This window comes from Octopus bimaculoides, chromosome 18 (assembly GCF_001194135.2).
Source record: "Octopus bimaculoides isolate UCB-OBI-ISO-001 chromosome 18, ASM119413v2, whole genome shotgun sequence".
NCBI lineage: Eukaryota > Metazoa > Mollusca > Cephalopoda > Octopoda > Octopodidae > Octopus > Octopus bimaculoides.
The window spans coordinates 46,247,470-46,253,375 of NC_068998.1; the positions used below are offsets into that span (position 1 = coordinate 46,247,470).

Consider the following 5,906-nt stretch of genomic DNA (forward strand, 5'->3'; position numbering starts at 1 on the left):
ACATACATATATATACATACATATATATACATACATATATATATATTTATGTAAGTATTTGTGTGTTTGTCCCCCCACCATTGCTTGATAACTGATGTTGCTGTGTTTAAGTCCCCATAACTTAGCAGTTCAACAAAAAGAGACCAATAGAATAAGTACTAGACATACAAAGAATAAGTCCTGTGGGGAAACTTGTTCAACTAAAAGGCAGTGCTCCAGCATGGCCGCAGTTAAATGACTGAAACACGTAAAAGAGATAAATAGATAAAACAGAAGCTGGACTGTTTCCGATTCTAGAATTGAATCTCAATGGGTGAGAACCATCCACCACTACCACAACATCCACCACCACTACCACCACCACAACAGCCACATGCGCTACTACTACTACTACTACTACTACTACTACTGCCATCACACCACTGATGCAATCACAACACAACCGCTAAATATGGTAATTGTCTCCTAATTTTCAACAATTAACTTAATTCATTGGTTAGCCTAATTAATCATAAAACATACACGATTGTATTCACACACACACATACACACACACAGAAATGATCTTTATCTCATTTGTACTCTCCCTATTTGTACTTTGTCATTGTCATTGTTTAGTTCCAGGTTCCCCTCGACTAAACAGGCCTAAGATCTACTATATTCCATCCATTACAATCTCATTGCCTTATTTTCAATGTATGGGAACCTAGAACCATTTTATTCAACATGTCTTTCTTTTATATGGGAAAAAAAAAAATGATTTACAGAAGATTTGGCTGCTGTTTCTAGCACAATGAAGAACCATGTAAATGCTCTCCAGTTGATTGGCTCATATCACTGCTAGAAGAAAGTGATGGTGGTAGTGCACATTGCATGATATATAGTAACAAACATTCTAACTACACATTAGGCTTTGTGTGGTGAGGAGTGGCTCTGTGCATGTAGTCACACACACTGGAAAACACCCATATTCCAGGTCACGCCCTACACACACAAATTCTGGCAAAGTTGAAAGTGAGAAATATAACCTAGAAACTTCTAAATAAAAAAAGTTGAGACATAAATGACATGTAACCTTTAGTCCTGAGTACTCCTGTTTGTGTCCACATATATGAAAGCATTTATCTTCTTCATCATGGTTAATCCTCTCAACTAGGGGTTCCTAACCACCTGACTGCACACCAGTACCAGGTCTTGGATCATTTCATACAGGGCCAGACAGAAAGAATTTTTTAATTCTATTTCTAATTTACTGACTATTGCAGATTGCAATATTATATATGTACAGGCATACCTCGGCTTCAGTCATTTTGATTTTAAGTCATTCTCGATTATATGTCGGTTTTCAAAAATAATATATGGAAAAATAAAAATCAAGTTAAGTCATTTTACTCAACTTTATGTCTGTCTGCCACAAATATTGGAATCGTAAAATCACCAGAAAACCGTTAAAAGTACATAAAATCATGTTACTGTACAATAAATAAGAATAAAAGCATATAAAATCATATTAAAATACGTACAGTAAATGTTAAGATACACACCATAAAGTAGTGTAGCTTAGGGAACCAAATCATGAAATCAGCTGTGTTGTCTTATTTATCTGTCTTTCGGAGTTCATATTGCATTGTAGTTCCAATATCTACCACTAGGTGTCATCATCACCTGTGATTCTTGCAATTGTTTTGAATTCAGATTTGTTCACATCAGTTTATCATCTACTTTCTCTTTCTCATTCATTTGTGACTATTTTTTGCCCCCATGGCTCCTAAGAAAATTCATAGTGAAAATGCTAAGCGTCATGCTATAACGCTGGTAGATAAACTGGCTATGATAAAAAAAAAACCATAGAAACTGGCACAATCTTTTGGGAGGAGTTGGACAACTGTATTGACGATTGTACATAACAAGGACAAGAATTTAGCACAACAAATCTGAAGACCCCATCAATAAGAGGCAAAATCTTTGAAGAAATGGAAAGTCTTCTTTGTCTTTGGATTGTTAGGTTGAATCGTCAGTGTGCTACTATCAGTCAAGAAATCATTCAAGAGAAAGCGTTATCTTTGTTTGAGGACCTGAAGAAAAAATATCCAGATGAGAAAGATGCAGAGTTCAAAGCAGGTCAAGGATGGTCCATGAGATTTAAGGAACAAAGAAATTACCATTCCATTGAGAAGCAAAATGAAAGTGCATCAGCTGACGAACAATCAGCAGTGAAATTTCCTACTGCATTAAAGAAAATCATCAAAGTAAACGAGTTTCTTCCTGAACAGATTTTTAACGTAGACGAAACTGGATTGTATTGGAAAAAATTGCCAGACCGTTCATTCATTTCCAAGCAGGAGAAAACTATTCCAGGCTACAAAGTCTCAAAAGAATGTGTGACAAGTAAATTCATGTATGCATATGATAGACTGCTTCCAGTTTCCGTCTACTAAATCCACTCACAAGGTCTTGGTCAGCCTGTGACTATAGCAGAAGACACTTGTCCAAAGTGCCACACAGGGGCACTGTACCTGGAATCATGTGATTGGGAAACAAACCTTTTACCAAACAGCCATGCGTGTGCCTATAAAAGGCCCAAGTCCTGAGCCGCCATTTTTGTTGGCTGGTTTGAAACTTACTTGGCCACTAAATTAAATTCTTGTCAACCGATCAATGATTAGTAAGCTGTTATATCAAGAGGTATACCATCTAACTAAACACTGCATTACAGTCCTCAAAGCAGGGACACTCACTGATCTTTCAACATGTGTTGCAATCAAACGGCATAGGACTCAACTATATTCATGCTGTCATCAACCAGATAAACTATTATCAATACATACATTGTCATCATTGAAAAAACAAACATACATAGGTTGCTGTGTAGACAACAGTAAGCTAACACCCACCAGCTTAGATTCATTGAACGCATATACTTGTAGGATTGTTGTCACTTATGCACATTATACACATTCATTTGAAGACTCACTTTCATGTCAAGACATGATATATACATACATGTCTGTATGTGTGCACTCTCAAGTGCCTAAACATACATGTGAATATATATATACAGGGTGCAATGGGTAAATTTTCGCCATTTTATATTTTTAATTTTGCGCATGCATGTTGATTGTTTTTGTTGACTACACAGTATAGTAGGGTCAGTTGGGTACTGTGGGAAAAGCAGCACCATGATGCAATTAACTCTGCCAGAAATTTGGAAATGATATGCTGTACTGATTGGCATTCATGCTGAAAGTTCCAATACAAACATTTCAGAGTGTTTGGGTGTCAATGTAAGGACAGTGCAGAGGATACAGAAAGAGTTGGATGAGTCTAATGGTGATTACGAAGGTACAGCAGCTCAGAAAAGTCACTCTGATCGTTGTGATAAGAAAAGAACTCCTGAATTTATTGGTGAGATCCAGGCCATGATTGACAATGATCCCTCCAAGTCAATCAGGTCCATTGCCTGGCACATGGGAGTGTCTGAGTTTCTTATCAGACAGTTAGTGCATGAAGACATTCTGTATTCCTCCTACAAGATGAGAATGGGCCAATTTTTATCCCAAGCCATCAAGAATAAAAGGAAAGACCACGCTATAAAGCTTTTGAACAAACTCAAGCATCCCCTCCAACTGAACATGCTTTGGTTTTTCTCAGATGAGAAAAATTTCTGCCAGGATCAAATGGTGAACATAAAGAACAACCACTGGCTTGCTAAGTCCCCAAAACATGTACCGAGAGTGATAAAAAATCAAACAGCCACTCAACATCTTGTAAAAGAAGTGTCGATGGTGTGTGTATGCAATAGTCCTCAACCTAAAAGAGAGGCAATGTATATCAGGAGCACAAGACCAGTGGGTCCCAATCAGACATCAAACCCAAAGGATCTCAATTAACGAGGACTGGTGTGAGTGGGATGTCCACAACAATCTATTTTTAAATATTCAAACAATCATCATCATTATTATCATCATCATCATCATCAGGACAATAAGAAGTGAGAGAACTGATAAGGCGTCCTCATACAACATAGCTCACCCCTGCACTTTAAGTTGAAGAGGGTTGGGTAAAGAAGTACAGGTCAAGTACAGGAAGACCTATCAATTAGCTATACCCTTTTATTCATCTATGTCCCTACCCCAAATCTGACTAAAAAATTATTATTATTTTCTTCTTTCAATTTTACTTCCATTTCTGCTGAGTATCTCCCCGCCCCCAACTTATTATTATTATTTTTTAGTAATTCTAGTGATTGACAAAAAAAAAAAAAAAAAACTTCCCATGCTGTTAACCTCATTTTTTTGTATTTCATAAAACTAAATAGAAAAGGTGTGGGTTAGTGTGTGGGTGGGTCTTTAATCTATTTCCACCAACAATTAATAACTCACAAGAAAATTAAGGTCTATAATTATCATTTCTAGTTAAAAGTGTGTCTGCGTGTATGTCAACATGAGTAGATGTGATCATGTAGGTATGAGCACATGCGTATCTATGTGTGCGTGTATACATATGTATGCATGTGTGTGAATGCGCAAGTGTGTGTGTGTGTGTATATATATATATATATATATATGCATGCTTATGTGTATGTGTGTGCCCATGTATAAATGCATATGGATGTGTGTATGTGTTTGTATGTGTGTGTATAATCATGTATTTATTTTCTATATCACAATTGGTAAACAGTAGCAATGTGCAGTATTTCTGGAGTGAAACTTCTAACCCTGCCTAGCTGTCAGAATTAACAGGTGTCATCACATCATCTGGAGAGAGGTATGGTTATCTGTGATAGTTTAGTGCATTTGTAGGTCCTCAATCATTTCCTGACACACCAGAGATTAAAAAAAGGCAAAAAAAAAAAAAAAATGCATGCCAGGGTTACATTGAAGACACAAGATGCAGCATGGTGGATATGAACTACTGCAATCATCTGTAGTCATAGCATGCACAGGTGAGACATTTCAGCTATTGAAAGACCAGTATGACTTATTGGGTTGGAACAAGTCATCTGGCCAGGTGATGATGATGATGATACATTCTTCATATGACAATGATGACACAAAACCTAAAAAGTGCCAAAAGAAAAACCTCTCTGCAATTGCTTAATCTGCAAGAAATAGTAGTCAAATCTTCCCCAAGTACCATCCTACCATTTCTGGAAAGTAAGATTGGCATATTGGTCAAGATTTTGATGATCATCAAGAAATATGGGATGGCCATGATTAGACTATCTTTGAACTGGAGCTAAGTAAAAACAATGTAAAGCAACTTGGCTAGCATCATCATAACACCAGGTGACCATCCATCATTGTTATTATTACTGGAAGACCTCAATGAAGCCAGGAAAATACACACCTCCAAGACACATGGTAATATGGTGTAGGTGAAGTATATCAACCTATATAGTAGACATTGCAAGTAATAGAGGCATACCTATAACTGATGGTCTAGGCAGTAACAGTGGTGTGGAGACCATGATGATGAGAGCAAGTGTTTCAAATTTGTTTGCAGACATACCCAGATACATACATCCATAGGCAGAAAGATATGCACGTGCATGCACATAAACTCATACAAACTCATACACACAGAGGCAGACAGACTGAAACAGACACACCCAAATATGTGTGCTTGTACATGCACACAGACAGAAATACATGCATACACACACAACCATACAGAAACAGAAAGATACACACACACACACACACACACACACAACCAAACAGAAACAGATAGACATGCACACACACACAAACATACAGAAACAGAAACACACACATACACAAATATACAGAAAGAAAGACACACACACACACATACACACAAATATACAGAAACAGAAAGACACACACACACACACACACAAATATACAGAAACAGAAAGACACACACACACACACACACACACA

The 5,906-nt window shown here is 37.1% G+C and overlaps 1 protein-coding gene across 2 annotated transcripts in view; it reads right to left on the reverse strand.

Moving 5' to 3' along the window:
• LOC106882174 (phosphatidylinositol 4-kinase type 2-beta) overlaps nt 1–5,906 on the reverse strand; it is a 110,797-nt gene that overhangs the window by 90,961 nt on the left and 13,930 nt on the right. The gene's annotated exons all lie outside the window — the stretch shown is intronic.